The sequence below is a fragment of the Cicer arietinum genome, chromosome 1 (genome assembly GCF_000331145.2).
Source record: "Cicer arietinum cultivar CDC Frontier isolate Library 1 chromosome 1, Cicar.CDCFrontier_v2.0, whole genome shotgun sequence".
In the NCBI taxonomy this organism is placed as follows: Eukaryota; Viridiplantae; Streptophyta; class Magnoliopsida; order Fabales; family Fabaceae; genus Cicer; species Cicer arietinum.
Genome location: NC_021160.2, coordinates 28,048,518 through 28,066,351, shown reverse-complemented (window position 1 = coordinate 28,066,351; position 17,834 = coordinate 28,048,518).

Genomic DNA, 17,834 nt, shown 5'->3' with positions numbered 1-17,834 from the left:
TTGTCTAATTAGGGGTTTTAACAAATCTTGTGCATTCAATAAGTTCATTTGTGTCATTGGATTGACAATTAGGTCCTTTTCTTCCTCCCTATTCTTATTCTTGTCCAATTAGGGTTTTTAACTAATCTTGTGCATCCAATATGTGTGTTTGTGTCATTGGAGGAACATTTAGGTCATTTTTATCCTCCCTAGGCTTATTCTTGTCCTATTAGGTGTTTTAACCAATCTTGTGCATTCAATAAGTAGATTTATGTCATTGAATTAACATTTAGGTCATTTACGTCCTCCCTAGGTTTATTCTGGTCAATTTAGGGTTTTAACCAATCTTGTGCATCCAAAATGTGTTTTGTGTCATTGGATGAACATTTAGGAGATTTTCGTCCTCCTAAAGCCTATTATTGTCCAATTACTGTTTTTAAACAATTTTGTGCATCCAATAGGTGTGTTTGTGTCATTGGATGAACATTTAGGTCATTTTCGTCCTCCCTAGGCTTATTCTTGTCCAATTAGGTTTTTTAACCAATCTTGTGCATCCAATAAGTTCATTTGTGTCATTGGATGAACATTTAGGTCATTTTCGTCCTCCCTAGGCTTATTCTTGTCCAATTAGGTTTTTTAACCAATCTTGTGCATCCAATAAGTTCATTTGTGTCATTGGATGAACATTTAGGTCATTTTCGTCCTCCCTAGGCTTATTCTTGTCCAATTAGGTTTTTTAACCAATCTTGTGCATCCAATAAGTTCATTTGTGTCATTGGATGAACATTTAGGTCATTTTCGTCCTCCCTAGGTTTATTCTACTCAAATTAGGGTTTTATCCAATCTTGTGCATCCAATAGGTGTGTTTATGTCATTGGATTCACATTTAGGTCATTTTCGTCCTCCCTAGGCTTATTCTTGTCCAATTAGGTTTTTTAACCAATCTTGTGCATCCAATAAGTTCATTTGTGTCATTGGATGAACATTTAGGTCATTTTCGTCCTCCCTAGGCTTATTCTTGTCCAATTAGGTTTTTTAACCAATCTTGTGCATCCAATAAGTTCATTTGTGTCATTGGATGAACATTTAGGAGATTTCCGTCCTCCCTAGGCCTATTCTTGTCCAATTAGTGTTTTTAAACAATCTTGTGCATCCAATAGGTGTTTTGTGTCATTGGATGAGAATTTAGGTCAATTTCATTCTTCCTAGGCTTATTCTTGTCCAATTAGGGTTTTTAAAAATTTTGTGCATACAATAGGTGTCTTAGTGTAATTGGATGAACATTTAGGTCATTTTCATCCTCCCTAGATTTATTCTAGTCAAATTAGGTCTTTAACCAATATTTTGCATCCAATAGGTGTGTTTGTATCATTGGATTCACATTTAGGTCATTTTCGTCCTCCCTAGTCTTATTCTTGTCCAATTAGGGTTTGTAACAATTCTTGGGCATCGAATAGGTGTGTTTGTGTAATTGGATGAAAGTTTAGGTCATTTTCGTCCTCTCTAGGCTTATTCTTGTCCAATTAAGGCTTTTAACCCGTCTTGTGCATCCAATAGGTGTGTTTGTGTCATTGGATGAACTTTTAGGTCATTTTTGTCTTCCCTAGGCTTATTCTTGTCCAATTAGGGTTTTAAACCAATCTTGTGCATCCAATAGGTGTTTTGTGTCGTTGGATTAACATTTAGGTGATTTTCATCCTCCCTAGGCATATTCTTGTCCAATTAGGGTTTTCAAACAATTTTGTTCATCCAATAGGTGTGTTTGTGTCATTGGATGAACATTTTGGTCATTTTCGTCCTCCCTAAGTTTATTCTAGTCAAATTAGGGTTTTTAACCAATCTTGTGCATTCAATAAGTTCATTTGTGTCATTGGATTCACATTTAGGTTATTTTCGTCCTCCCTAGGCTTATTCTTGTCCAATTAGGGTTTTTAACCAATCTTGTGCATCCAATAGGTGTGTTTGTGTAATTGGATGAACATTTACGACATTTTCTTCCTCCCTAGGCTTATTCTTGTCCAATTAGGTGTTTTAACCAATCTTGTGCATTCAATAAGTAGATTTATGTCATTGAATTAACATTTAGGTCATTTACGTTCTCCCTAGGCATATTCTGGTCCAATTTGGGATTTTAATGAATCTTGTGCATCCAATAGGTGTGTTTGTGTAATTGGATGAACATTTACGACATTTTCTTCCTCCCTAGGCTTATTCTGGTCCAATTTGGGATTTTAATGAATCTTGTGCATCCAATAGGTCTTTTGTGTCATTGGATGAACTTTTAGATCATTTTTGTCCTCCCTAGGCTTATTCTGGTCCAATTTGGGATTTTAATGAATCTTGTGCATCCAATAGGTCTTTTGTGTCATTGGATGAACTTTTAGATCATTTTTGTCCTCCCTAGGCTTATTCTGGTCCAATTTGGGATTTTAATGAATCTTGTGCATCCAATAGGTCTTTTGTGTCATTGGATGAACTTTTAGATCATTTTTGTCCTCCCTAGGCTTATTCTGGTCCAATTTGGGATTTTAATGAATCTTGTGCATCCAATAGGTCTTTTGTGTCATTGGATGAACTTTTAGATCATTTTTGTCCTCCCTAGGCTTATTCTGGTCCAATTTGGGATTTTAATGAATCTTGTGCATCCAATAAGTTCATTTGTGTCATTGGATTAACATTTAGGTCATTTTCTTCCTCCCTAAGCTTATTGTTGTCCAGTTAGGGTTTTTAACCAATCTTGTGCATCCAATAGGTCTTTTGTGTCATTGGATGAGCATTTAGGTCAATTTAATCCTTCCTAGACTTATTCTTGTCCAATTAGGGTTTTTAAACAATTTTGTTCATCCAATAGGTGTGTTTGTGGCATTGAATGAACATTTAGCTTATTTACGTCCTCCCTAAATTTATTCTAGTCACATTTACGTCATTTTCGTCCTCCCTAGGCTTATTCAAGTCCAATTAAGGTTTTTAACCAATCTTGTGCATCCATTAGGTATGTTTATGTCATTGGATGAACATTTAGGACATTTTCCTCCTCCCTAGGCTTATTCTTGTCCAATTAGGTTTTTTAACCAATCTTGTGCATCCAATAAGTTCATTTGTGTCATTGGATGAACATTTAGGAGATTTCCGTCCTCCCTACGCCTATTCTTGTGCAATTAGTGTTTTTAAACAATTTTGTGCATCCAATATGTGTGTTTGTATCATTGGACGAACATTTAGGTCATTTTCGTCCTCCTTAGGTTTATTTTAGTCAAATTAGGGTTTTTAACCAATTTTGTGCGTCCAATAGGTGTGTTTGGGTCATTGGATTCACATTTTGGTCATTTTCGTCCTCGCTAGGTTTATTCTCTTCCAATTAGGGGTTTTAAACAATTTTGTGGATATAATAAGTGTGTTTATGTCACTGGATGAACATTTAGGTCATTTTCGTCATCCTTAGGCTTATTGTTGTCCAATTAGGGTTTTTAAACAATCTTGTGCATCCAATAAGTAGATTTGTGTCATTGGATGAACATTTAAGTCAATTTCGTCCATCCTAGGCTTATTCTAGTACAATTATGGTTTTTAACAAACCTTGTGCGTCCAATAGGCATGTTTGTGTCATTGGATAAAAATTTAGGTTAATTTCGTCCATCCTAGGCTTATTCTTGTCCAATTAGGTTTTTTAATCAATCTTGTGCATCCAATAAGTTCATTTGTGTCATTCGATGAACATTTAGGTGATTTTCGTTCTCCCGAGGCTTACTCTTGTCAAATTCGGGTTTTTAACCAATCTTGTGCATCCAATAGGTGTGTCTGTGTCATTGAATGAACATTTTGTTGGATTTTGATCCTTTGATTCCTAATTTTGACATAATTAATAATTCAACAATGTTCATACAATACATGATAAATCTAATATTTGAATTGAGCAAGATTTCAGGAACCATAATCCAATCCTACACACTTGGATCAAATTGCTTGGAACACAAGAAATCAACAAAAGTTGAATTCTGACTATGTAAATCGATTGGGAAATCGATTTCATAACAAGGGTGTAAGGAAATCTTAAGTGTTTGTAAATGTGAAATCGATTAGGCAATCGATTAGCTTAATTAAAAATGAAAACTGCACAAGTCAGTAGCACTCTGATTTGGAGAGTAATCGATTGGGAAATCGATTGAACATTTCACAAATTAAACCTGATGGTAACACATCGATTGGTAAATCGATTGGATAAGTCACAGTAGCACTCCAGTGCTGAGGGAATCGATTGGCAAATCGATTGACAAAGTATCATTTGAAAAATGACCTCACCTGTGACAAATACAATCGATTGGACAATCTATTGTTGAAATTTTCAATTCTGATAAAGTTTGGTTGCAATCGATTGGGAAATCGATTGAACTAAACACCAGGTAAGAACTTTTCAGGAACATGCTACCAAAGCGATTGACAAGTCGATTGACATCAAATAACTGAGTCACTGTTTTGAATCAAATCGATTGACAAATCGATTGACATCAAAAAACTGAGCCACTGTTTGGAACACAATCGATTGGCAAATCGATTGAAATAAACTTTTTGAAAACACAGTGAACTCTGAGATTGTGACCAAATCGACTCTGTGTTTTTATACATCGACTCTGAGACTTGGCAAATCGATTGAGTAATCGATTGAAATTACTTTTATTGAAACAGTTTCCCAGAAATCGATTAGGAAATCGATTTATACAAGTCTGGACATGTTCTACTGAAAAGTGTTGCTTTTAAAGAATCGATTGGTAAATCGATTAGCTTGTATAGTTTCAAGATTAAAGAAAAACAAGACTCGCGATAATCGATTGGCAAATCGATTTAGCACCTTTTATAACTTTACAAAATCGATTGGGAAATCGATTTCGTAGTTGGTTTTTCAGAAACTATATAAACTGTCTTTCAATCTTTATTCATATAACAATTCATAACTTTCATAATTTCTCATAATGCTCTTAACTGTTCATAACAACAAACTAACAACTTCATAATTGTGATTACAGATCTCAATACAGTTTGTTGACAATCTAAGAGAAATGATAATGTGCTCAAGAACAATCCATGAATATCCAGATTTGTGAAGAGCAACATTCATAAAGATTGAAGACCCTTTTGTTTTACAATCTTTATTCTTTCTGTAATAAAACTTTGAACGAAATAGAACGCAAGAAAAGCCAGCTCGAAACTGGTGGCTACTTTCTTGGTTGAGAGGATTCAACAAGAAAGAGTCGCACTTTGATTCTGTGATAGGCTGCTGAGTGTCTTCAAGGATCAGAGGGTATTCAATAGGAAAGATATAATTAGAGATTGATAGGTTTCAGGGAGGAAACTGGAAAATCTTTGTAATTGATTCTTTCTATTGAAGGAGAAGAAAATCTGAAATCCGATTGGATTTTCAGGACTGGACGTAGGTTGTCGTTGAACAACCGAACCAGGATAAATCTCTGTGTCTTCTTCTCTAACTCTCTCTTTTTAATTTTCTATATTGCTAACTTGGCATGCCTCAAAATTTAAATTCCGCTGTGCACTTGATGCTGATTAATTTTGTAACGAAAATTGATATATTTTCTGTTATTGCGAGGTCACTGATATCAACACATTTATGTCAATTTCGTCCATCCTAGGCTTATCCTAGTCCAATTACGGTTTTTAACCAATCTTGTGCATCCAATAGGTGTTTTGTGTCATTGGATGAACATTTAGGTCATTTTCGTCCTCCCTAGGCTTATTCTTGTCCAATTAGCGTTTTTAACCAATCTTGTGCATCCAATAGGTGTTTTGTGTCATTGGATGAACATTTAGGTCATTTTCGTCCTCCCTAGGCTTATTCTTGTCCAATTAGCGTTTTTAACCAATCTTGTGCATCCAATAGGTGTTTTGTGTCATTGGATGAACATTTAGGTCATTTTCGTCCTCCCTAGGCTTATTCTTGTCCAATTAGCGTTTTTAACCAATCTTGTGCATCCAATAAGTTCATTTGTGTCATTCGATTAACATTTAGGTCATTTTCTTCCTCTCTAGGCTTATTCTTGTCCAATTAGGGCTTTTAACCCATCTTGTGCATCTAATAGGTGTGTTTGTCTCATTGGATGAACATTTAGGTCATTTTTGTCCTCCCTAGGCTTATTCTTGTCGAATTAGGGGTTTTAACAAATCTTGTGCATTCAATAAGTTCATTTGTGTCGTTCGATTAACATTTAGGTCATTTTCGTCCTCCCTAGATTTATTCTAGTCAAATTAGGTTTTTAACCAATCTTGTGCATTCAATAAGTTCATTTGTGTCGTTCGATTAACATTTAGGTCATTTTCTTCCTCCCTATTCTTATTCTTGTCCAATTAGGGTTTTTAACCAATCTTGTGCATCCAATAGGTGTTTTGTGTCATTGGATGAGCATTTAAGTCAATTTCATTCTTCCTAGGCTTATTCTTGTCCAATTAGGGTTTTTAAACAATTTTGTGCATACAATAGGTGTGTTAGTGTAATTGGATGAACATTTAGGTCATTTTCGTCCTCCCTAGATTTATTCTAGTCAAATTAGGTTTTTAACCAATCTTCTGCATGCAATAGGTGTGTTTGTGTCATTGGATTCACATTTAGGTCATTTTCGTCCTCCTTAGTCTTATTCTTGTCCAATTAGGGTTTGTAACAATTCTTGGGCATCGAATAGGTGTGTTTGTGTAATTGGATGAAAGTTTAGGTCATTTTCGTCCTCTCTAGGCTTATTCTTGTCCAATTAGGGTTTGTAACAATTCTTGGGCATCGAATAGGTGTGTTTGTGTAATTGGATGAAAGTTTAGGTCATTTTCGTCCTCTCTAGGCTTATTCTTGTCCAATTAAGGCTTTTCACCCATCTTGTGCATCCAATAGGTGTGTTTGTGTCATTGGATGAACTTTTTGGTCATTTTTGTCTTCCCTAGACTTATTCTTGTCCAATTAGGGTTTTAAACCAATCTTGTGCATCCAAAAGGTGTTTTGTGTCATTGGATTTACGTTTAGGTGATTTTCATCCTCCCTAGGCTTATTCTTATCCAATTCGGGTTTTAAACCAATCTTGTGCATCCAATAGGTGTGTTTGTGTCATTGGAGGAACATTTAGGTCGTTTTTGTCCGCCCTAGGCTTATTCTTGTCCAATTAGGTGTTTTAACCAATCTTGTGCACTCAATAAGTAGATTTATGTCATTGAATTAACATTTAGGTCATTTACGTCCTCCCTAGGCATATTCTGGTCCAATTTGGGATTTTAACGAATCTTGTGCATCCAATAGGTGTGTTTGTGTAATTGGATGAACAATTACGACATTTTCCTCCTCCCTAGGCTTATTCTTGTCCAATTAGGGTTTTTAACTAATCTTGTGCATCCAATAAGTTCATTTGTGTCATTCGATGAACATTTAGGTCATTTTCATCCTCTCTAGGCATATTCTTGTTCAATTAGGGCTTTTAACCCTTCTTGTGCATCCAATAGGTGTGTTTGTGTCATTGGATGAACTTTTTAGGTCATTTTCGTCCTCCTTAGGTTTATTCTTGTCTAATTAGGGGTTTTAACAAATCTTGTGCATTCAATAAGTTCATTTGTGTCATTGGATTAACAATTAGGTCATTTTCTTCCTCCTTATGCTTATTGTTGTCCAATTAGGGTTTTTAACCAATCTTGTGCATCCAATAGGTGTTTTGTGTCATTGGATGAGCATTTAGGTCAATTTCATCCTTCCTAGGCTTATTCTTGTCCAATTAGGGTTTTTAAACTATTTTGTTCGTCCAATAGGTGTGTTTGTGTCATTTAATGAATATTTAGCTTATTTACGTCCTCCCTAAGTTTATTCTAGTCAAATTTGAGTGTTTAACCAATCTTGTGCATCCGATACGCGTGTTTGTGTCATTGGATTCACATTTACGTCATTTTTGTCCTCCCTAGGCTTATTCTTGTCCAATTAAGGTTTTTAACCAATCTTGTGCATCCAGAAGGTATGTTTATGTCATTGGATGAACATTTAGGACATTTTCCTCCTCCCTAGGCTTATTCTTGTCCAATTAGGTTTTTTAACCAATCTTGTGCATCCAATAAGTTCATTTGTGTCATTGTATGAACATTGAGGAGATTTCTGTCCTCCCTAGGCCTATTCTTGTCCAATTAGTGTTTTTAAACAATTTTGTGCATCCAATATGTGTGTTTGTATCATTGGACGAACATTTAGGTCATTTTCGTCCTCCCTATGCTTATTCTTTTCCAGTTAGGGTGTTTAACCAATGTTGTGCATCCAATAAGTTTATTTGTGTCATTGGATGAACATTTAGGTCATTTTCGTCCTCCTTAGGTTTATTGTAGTCAAATTAGGGTTTTTAACCAATCTTGTGCGTCCAATAGGTGTGTTTGTGTCATTGGATTCACATTTTGGTCATTTTCGTCCTCCCTAGGCTTATTCTCTTCCAATTAGGTTTTTTAAACAATTTTGTGCATCCAATAGGTGTGTTTGTGTCATTGGATTCACATTTAGGTCATTTTTGTCCTCCCTAGGTTTATTTTAGTCAAATTAGGGTTTTTAACCAATCCTGTGCATCCAATAGTAGTGTTTGTTTCATTGGATTCACATTTAGGTCATTTTATTCCTCCCTAGAATTATTCTTGTCCAATTAGGGTTTTTAACCTATCTTGTGCATCCAATAGGTGTGATTATGTCACAAGATGAAGATTTAGGTCATTTTCGTCCTCCCTAGGCTTATTCTGGTCCAATTAGGGTTTTTAACCTATCTTGTGCATCCAATAGGTGTGTTTGTGTCATTGGATTCACATTTAGGTCATTTTATTCCTCCCTAGAATTATTCTTGTCCAATTAGGGTTTTTTAACAATTTTGTGCATCAAATAGGTGTGTTTATGTCACTAAATGAACAATTAGGTCATTTTTGTCCTCCCTAGGTTTATTCTAGTCTAATTAGGGTTTTTAACAAATCTTTTGCATCCAATAGGTTTGTTTGTGTCATTGGACTAACATTTTGGTTATTGTCGTCCCCCCTATGCTTATTCTTGTCCAATTAGGGTTTTTAACCAATCTTGTGCATCCAATAGGTGTGTTTGTGTTTTTGGATGAACTTTTAGGTCATTTTCGTTCTCCCTATGCTTATTCTTTTCCAGTTAGGGTGTTTAAGCAATGTTGTGCATCCAATAGGTGTTTTATGTCATTGGATGAACATTTAGGTCATTTTGGTCCTCCTTACGCTTATTCTTGTCCTATTACGGGTTTTTAACAATTTTGTGCATCCAATAGGTGTGATTATGTCACAAGATGAAGATTTAGGTCATTTTTGTCCTCGCTAGTCTTATTCTTATCCAATTAGAGGTTTTAACCAATCTTGTGCATCCAATAAGTTCATTTATGTCATTGGATTAACATTTAGGTCATTTACGTCCTCCCTAGGCTTATTCTGGTCCAATTAGGGTTTTTAACCAATCTTGTGCATCCAATAGGTGTGTTTGTGTCATTGGATTCACATTTAGGTCATTTTCGTCCTCCCTAGGCTTATTCTTGTCCAATTAGGTGTTTTAACCAATCTTGTGCATCCAATAAGTTCATTTGTGTCATTGGATTTACATTTAGGTCATTTTCGTCCTCCCTAGGCTTATTCTTGTCCAATTAGGTGTTTTAACCAATCTTGTGCATCCAATAAGTTCATTTGTGTCATTGGATTTACATTTAGGTCATTTTCGTCCTCCCTAGGCTTATGCTTGTCCAATTATTGTTTTTAAACAATTTGTGCATCCAATAGGTGTGTTTGTGTAATTGGATGAACATTTATGTCATTTTCGTCCTCCGTTGGTTTATTCTGGTCAAATTAGGGTTTTTAAACAATCTTGTGCATCCAATAGGTGTGTTTGTGTCATTGGATTCACATTTAGGTCATTTTCGTCCTCCCTAGGCTTATTCTTGTCCAATTAGGGTTTGTAGCAATTCTTGTGCATCCAATAGGCGTGTTTGTGTCATTGGATGAACATTTAGGACATTTTTGTCCTCCCTAGGCTTATTCTTTTCCAATTATGGTTTTTAACCAATCTTGTCCATCCAATAAGTTCATTTGTGTCATTCGATGAACATTTAGGTGATTTTCGTCCTCCCTAGGCTTATTCTTGCCCAATTAGGGTTTTTAACCAATCATGTGGATCCAATAGGTGTGTTTGTATGATTGGATGAACATTTAGGTCATTCTCGTCCTCCCTAGGCTTATTCTTGTCCAATTTCGTCCATCCTAGGCTTATTCTAGACCAATTAGGGTTTTTAACCAATCTAGTGTATCCAATACGTTTGTTTGTGTCATTCGATGAACATTTAGGTCATTTTTGTCCTCCTTTGCCTTATCCTTGTCCAATTAGGGTTTTTAACCAGTCTTCTGCTTCCAATAAGTTTATTTGTGTCATTCGATGAACATTTAGGTGATTTTCATCCTCCCTAGGATTTTAAACCAATCTTGTGCATCCAATAGGTGTGTCTTGTGTCATTGGATGAACATTTAGCTCATTTTCATCCTCCGTAGGCTTATTCTTGTCCAATTAGGGATTTTAACCAATCTTGTGCATCCAATAAGTTTATTTGTGTCATTGGATTAACATTTAGGTCATTTTCGTCCTCCCTAGGCTTATTGTCATCCAATTACGGTTTTTAAGCAATCTTGTGCATCCAATAGGTGTTTTGTGTCATTGGATGAACATATAGGTCATTTTCGTCCCCCCTAGGCTTATTCTTGACCAATTAGGGTTTTTAAATAATTTTGTGCATCCAATAGGTGTGTTTGTGTCATTGGATTCACGTTAAGGTAATTTTCATCCTCCCTAGGCTTATTCTTGTCCAATTAGGGTTTGCAACAAATCTTGTGCATCCATTAGGTGTGTTTGTGTAATTGGATAAACATTTAGGACATTTTCAACCTCCCTTGGCTTTTTCTTGTCCAATTAGGGTTTTTGACCAATCTTTTGCATCAAATAAGTTCATTTGTGTCATTCGATGAATATTTAGGTCATTTTCGTCCTCTCTAGGCTTATTCTTGTCCTATTAGGGTTTTTAACCAATCTTGTGCATCCAATAGGTGTGATTGTGTCGTTGGATTCACATTTAGGTCATTTTCGTCCTCTCTAGGCTTATTCTTGTCCAATTAGGGGTTTTAACAAATCTTGTGCATTCAATAAGTTCATTCGTGTCATTGGATTAACATTTAGGTCATTTTCGTCCTCCTTAGGCTTATTTTTGTCCAATTAGGGTTTTTAAACAATTTTGTTCATACAAAAGCTGTGTTTGTGTCATTGGATGATCATTTCTGTCATTTTCTTCCTCCCTAGGTTTATTCTAGTCAAATTAGGTTTTTAACCAATCTTGTGCATCCAATAGGTGTGATTGTGTCGTTGGATTCACATTTAGGTCATTTTCGTCCTCCCTAGGCTTATTCTTTCGCAATTAGGGTTTGTAACAAATCTTGTGCATCCAATAGGCGTGTTTGTGTCATTGGATTACCATCTAGGACATTTTCGTCCTCCCTAGGCTTATTCTTGTCCAATTAGGGTTTTTAACCAATCTTGTGCATCCAATAAGTTCATTTGTGTCATTTGATAAACCTTTAGGTCATTTTCGTCATCCCTAGGCTTATTATTCTCCAATTAGGGCTTTTAACCAATCTTGTGCATCCAATAGGTGTGTTTATGTCGTTGGATAAACATTTAGGTCATTTTCGTCATCCCTAGGCTTATTATTCTCCAATTAGGGCTTTTAACCAATCTTGTGCATCCAATAGGTGTGTTTATGTCGTTGGATAAACATTTAGGTCATTTTTGTCCTCCCTAGGCTTATTGTCGTCCAATTACGATTTTTAACCAATCTTGTGCATCCAATAAGTTCATTTGTGTTATTGGATTAACATTTAGGTCATTTTTGCCATTCATTGGCTTATTCTTGCCCAATTAGGGTTTTTATTCAATCTTGTGCATCCAATAGGTGTTTTGTGTCATTGGATGAACATCTAGGACATTTTCGTCCTCCCTAGGCTTATTCTTGTCCAATTAGGGGTTTTAACAAATCTTGTACATTCAATAAGTTCATTTGTGTCGTTGGATTCACATTTAGGTCATCTTCGTCCTCCCTAGTCTTAATCTTGTCCAATTAGAGTTTGTAACAAATCTTGTGCATCCAATAGCCGTGTTTGTGTCATTGGATGAACATCTAGGACATTTTCGTCCTCCCTAGGCTTATTCTTGTCCAATTAGGGTTTTTAACCAGTCTTGTGCATCCAATAAGTTCATTTGTGTCATTCGATGAACATTTAGGTGATTTTCATCCTCCCTAGGCTTATTCTTGACCAATTAGGGTTTTTAATCAATCTTGTGCATCCAATAGGTATGTTTGTGTCATTGGATGAACATTTAGGTCATTTTCGTCGTCCCTAAGCTAATTCTTGTCCAATTAGGGTTTTTAAACAATCTTGTGCATCCAATAAGTACATTTATGTCATTGGATGAACATTTAGGTGATTTTCTTCCTCCTTAGGCTTATTGTTATCCAATTAGGGTTTTTTTAAAAAATCTTGTGCATCCAATCGGTGTGTTTGTGTAATTGGCTAAACATTTAGGTTAATTTCATCCATCCTAGGCTTATTCTAGACCAATTAGGGTTTTTAATCAATCTTGTGCATCCAATCGGTGTGTTTGTGTAATTGGCTAAACATTTAGGTTAATTTCATCCATCCTAGGCTTATTCTAGACCAATTAGGGTTTTTAATCAATCTTGTGCATCCAATCGGTGTGTTTGTGTAATTGGCTAAACATTTAGGTTAATTTCATCCATCCTAGGCTTATTCTAGACCAATTAGGGTTTTTAATCAATCTTGTGCATCCAATCGGTGTGTTTGTGTAATTGGCTAAACATTTAGGTTAATTTCATCCATCCTAGGCTTATTCTAGACCAATTAGGGTTTTTAACCAATCTAGTGTATCCATAGGTAAGTTTGTGTCATTCGATGAACATTAAAGTCATTTTTGTCCTCCTTAGGCTTATTCTTGTCCAATTAGGGTTTTTAACCAGTCTTGTGCATCCAATAAGTTCATTTGTGTCATTCGATGAACATTTAGGTGATTTTCGTCCTCCCTAGGCTTATTCTTGTCCAATTAGGGTTTTTAAACAATCTTGTGCATCCAATAAGTACATTTGTGTCATTTGATGAACATTTAGCTCAATTTCGTCCATCCTAGATAAATTCTAGTCCAATTAGGGCTTTTAACCCATGTTGTGGATCCAATAGGTGTGTTTGTGTCATTGGGTGAACTTTTAGGTCATTTTTGTCATCCCTAGGCTTATTCTTGTCCAATTAGGGGTTTTAACAAATCTTGTGCATTCAATAAGTTCATTTGTGTCATTGGATGAACATTTAGGTCATTTTCGTCCTCCCTAGGCTTATTCTTGTCCAGTTAGGGTTTTTAACCAGTCTCGTGCATCCAATAAGTTCATTAGTGTCATTCGATGAACATTTAGGTGATTTTGGTCCTCCCTAGGCTTATTCTTGCCCAATTAGGGTTTTTAATCAATCTTGTGCATCCAATAGGTGTGTTTGTGTCATTGGATGGACATTAAGATCATTTTCGTCCTCCCTAGATTTATTCTAATAAAATTAGGTTTTTAACCAATCTTGTGCAACCAATAGGTGTGTTTGTGTCCTTGGATTCACATTTAGGTCATTTTCGTCCTCCCTAGGCTTATTCTTGTCCAATTAGGATTTGTAACAAATCTTGAGCATCCAATAGGTGTGTTTGTCTAATTGAACGAACATTTAGGATATTTTCATCCTCCCTAGGCTTATTCTTGTCCAATTAGGTTTTTTAACCAGTCTTGTGCATCCAATAAGTTCATTTGTGTCATTCGATGACGATTTAGGTGATTTTCGTCCTCCCTTGGCTTATTCTTGTCCAATTAGGGGTTTTAACCAATCTTGTCCATCCAATAGGTGTGTTTGTGTCATTGGATGAACATCTAGGTCATTTTCGTCCTCCTAGGCTTATTCTAGACCAATTAGGGTTTGTAACAAATATTGTGCATCCAATAGGTGTGTTTGTGTCATTGGATGAACATCTAGGTCATTTTCGTCCTCCTAGGCTTATTCTAGACCAATTAGGGTTTGTAACAAATATTGTGCATCCAATAGGTGTGTTTGTGTCATTGGATGAACATCTAGGTCATTTTCGTCCTCCTAGGCTTATTCTTGTCCAATTAGGGGTTTTAACCAATCTTGTACACCCAATAAGTTCATTTGTGTCATTCGATGAACATTCAGTTCATTTTCGTCCTCCCTATGCTTATTAAGGTCCAATTAGGGTTTTAAACCAATCTTGTGCATCCAATAGGTGTTTTGTGTCATTAGATGAACATTTAGGTCGTTTTCGTCCTCTATAGGCTTATTCTTGACCAATTAGAGTTTTTAAACAATTTTGTGCATCCAATAGGTGTGTTAGTGTAATTGGATGAACATTAAGGTCATTTTCGTCCTCCCTAGGCTTATTCTTGTCCAATTAGGGTTTGTAACAAATTTTGTGCATCCAATAAGTGTGTTTGTGTAATTGGATGAACATTTAGGACATTTTCATCCTCCCTAGGCTTATCCATGTCCAATTAGGGTTTTAAACAAATCTTGTGCATCGAATTAGTTCATTTGTGTCATTCGATGAACATTTAGGTCATTTTCGTCCTCCCTACGCTTATTCTTGTCCAATTAGGATTTTTTTAACCAATCTTGTGCATCCAATAAGTTCATTTGTATCATTCGATGAACATTTAGGTCATTTTCGTCCTCCCTACGCTTATTCTTGTCCAATTAGGATTTTTTTAACCAATCTTGTGCATCCAATAAGTTCATTTGTGTCATTCGATGAACATTTAGGTCATTTTCGTCATCTCTAGGCTTATTCTTGTGCAATTTGGGCTTTTAACCAATCTTGTGCATCCAATAGGTGTGTTTGTGTCATTGGGTGAACTTTTAGGTCATTTTTGCCCCCCCTAGGCTTATTCTTGTCCAATTAGGGGTTTTAACAAATCTAGTGCATTCAATAAGTTCATTTGTGTCATTCGATGAACATTTAGGTCATTTTCGTCCTCCTTAAGCTTATTCTTGTCCAATTACGGTTTTAAATAAATCTTGTGCATTCAATAGGTGTGTTTGTGTAATTGGACGAAGATTTAGCTCCTTTTCGTCCTCCCTAGGCTTATTCTTGTCCAATTACGGTTTTAAATAAATCTTGTGCATTCAATAGGTGTGTTTGTGTAATTGGACGAAGATTTAGCTCCTTTTCGTCCTCCCTAGGCTTATTCTTGTCCAATTAGGGGTTTTAACAAATCTAGTGCATTCAATAAGTTCATTTGTGTCATTGGATTCACATTTAGGTCATTTTCGACCTCCCAAGTCTTAATCTTGACCAATTAGGGTTTGTAACAAATCTTGTGCATCCAATAGCCGTGTTTGTGTCATTGGATGAACATCTAGGACATTTTCGTCCTCCCTAGGCTTATTCTTGTCCAATTAGGGTTTTTAACAATCTTGTGCATCCAATAAGTTCATTTGTATCATTCGATGAACATTTAGGTCATTTTCGTCCTCCATAGGCTTATTCTTGTCCAATTACGGTTTTAAATAAATCTTGTGCATTCAATAGGTGTGTTTGTGTAATTGGACGAAGATTTAGCTCCTTTTCGTCCTCCCTAGGCTTATTTTAGTCCAATTAGGGTTTTTAACCAATCTTGCACATCCAATAAGTGTGTTTGAGTCATTGGATGAACATTTAGGTCATTTTTGTGCATCCAATAGGTGTGTTTGTGTCATTGGATGAACATTTAGGTCATTCTAGTCCTCTCTAGATTTCTTCTAGTCAAAGTAGGGTTTTTAACCAATCTTGTGCATCCAATAGGTGGCTTTGTGTGATTGGATTCACATTTAGGTCATTTTCGTCCTCCATAGGCTTATTCTTGTCCATTTAGGGTTTTTAACCAATCTTGTGCATCTAATAAGTACATTTGAGTCATTGGATGAACATTAAGGTCATTTTCTTCCGCCTTAGGTTTATTGTTGTCCAATTAGGGTTTTTAAACAGTCTTGTGCATCCAATAAGTTCATTTGTGTCATTCGATGAACATTTAGGTCATTTTCGTCCTCCATAGGCTTATTCTTGTCCATTTAGGGTTTTTAACCAATCTTGTGCATCCAATAGGTGTGTTTGTGTCATTGTATAAACATTTAGGTTAATTTCGTCCATCCTAGGCTTATTCTAGACCAATTAGGGTTTTTAACCAAACTAGTGTATCCAATAGGTATGTTTATGTCACTCGATGAACATTTAGGTCATTTTCGTCCTCCTTAGGCTTATTCTTGTCCAATTAGGGTTTTTAACCAATCTTGTGCATCCAATAGGTGTGTTTGTGTCATTGGATGAACATTTAGGTCATTTTCGTCCTCTCTAGGTTTATTCTTGTGAAATTAGGGCTTTTAACCCATCTTGGGGATCCAATAGGTGTGTTTGTGTCATTGGGTGAACTTTTAGGTCATTTTTGTCCTCCCTAGGCTTATTCTTGTCCAATTAGGGGTTTTAACAAATCTTGTGTATTCAATAAGTTCATTTGTGTCATTGGATGAACATTTAGGTCATTTTCGTCCTCCCTAGGCTTATTCTTGTCCAATTAGGGTTTTTAAACAATCTTGTGCATCCAATAAGTACATTTGTGTCATTGGATGAACATTTAGGTCAATTTCGTCCATCCTAGGCTTATTCTAGTTCAACTATGGTTTTTAACCAATCTTGTGCATCCAATAGGTGTGTTTGTGTCATTCGCCGAACATTTAGGTCATTTTGTGCCTCCTTAGGCTTATTCTTGTCCAATTAGGGTTTTAAACCAATCATGTGCATCCAATAGGTGTGTTTGTGTCATTGGATGAACATTTAGGTCATTTTTGTCCTCCCTGGGCTTATTCTTGTCCAATTAGGGGTTTTAACCAATCTTGTGCATCCAATAAGTTTATTTGTGTCATTGGATTAACATTTAGGTCATTTTCGTCCTCCCTAGGCTTATTGTCGTCCAATTACGGTGTTTAACCAATCTTGTGCATCCAATAGGTGTTTTGTGTTGAAAAAATATGGCCTCACTTTTATAAAAAGGTTTAAAAACGTGTATGACAGTCTTTTAAAATATTTCAACAAGATTTATAATCAATTCAACAAAAGAACTCTTTTATTGAACTAATGATCAATCACGGTCTCAAGGAGTTGATTCTAATCGAAGGTTCACACTTACATGTATTGATCAATACATGTAAGTGTGAACCTTCGATTAGAATCAACTCCTTGGGACCGTGATTGATCATTAGTTTAATAAAAGTGTTCTTTTGTTAAATTGATTATCAATCTTGTTAAAGTTTTTTTTAAAGACTGCCATAAACCGTTTTCATAAAAGTGAGGCCATATTTTTCCAACAATTGGCATCAAGAGCCTACCTTTTTTAGAGTAATTCTCATAAAAGTTCATGGCCTCAGTTTGATTTCTAGGAGAAGGTGCTTCACTTGCAAGGCCCCTTGCCTTCAATGGAACCGCATACATGTATTGGAAACATAGGATGCTAATATTTTTAGAAGCTAGTGGTATTGATATTCTAGATGGTTTTGAAAATGGACCCTACATTCCTAAAATTGCTGGAACTGATGATTTACTAATCCCTAAACCCAGATCCGAATGGTCTGAGGATGACAAAAAGAAAGTAGGTTATAATGCTAAAGCAAATAATATTATAACATCTGTTTTGTGTGCAGAAGAATTCTTCAGGGTATCAAAC